Genomic DNA, 347 nt, shown 5'->3' on the forward strand with positions numbered 1-347 from the left:
TGGGCTGTGTCCCTGTGTCCCTGTCATCAGAACACAAGTTGCCTTGCCTATTTGTTCGCCTTTCTCCATCCCTGCCCCCCAGCCAGACAGCATGTTCGGCAGGGATGGGACTGTGTCGTCTTTGCTCCTCCAGGATCAGGGCATTGGGCCTGGCCTCCTGTAAGTGTCCAAAGCATTTGCTGAAATGACATGAAATAAGTTGGGGGGGCATCAAAGGGGGCTGTAACAGATTGTTTGGGCCTGCAAGTAATAGAAACTCAGCTCAGACCAACTTAACTATAAAGGAAATGTATTGGCTCCCATAAACAAAAGCCTAGCAAAAAAATGAGCTTCAGGAGTGGTTCGAT

Source organism: Zalophus californianus, chromosome 8 (genome assembly GCF_009762305.2).
Source record: "Zalophus californianus isolate mZalCal1 chromosome 8, mZalCal1.pri.v2, whole genome shotgun sequence".
Taxonomy (NCBI): Eukaryota; Metazoa; Chordata; class Mammalia; order Carnivora; family Otariidae; genus Zalophus; species Zalophus californianus.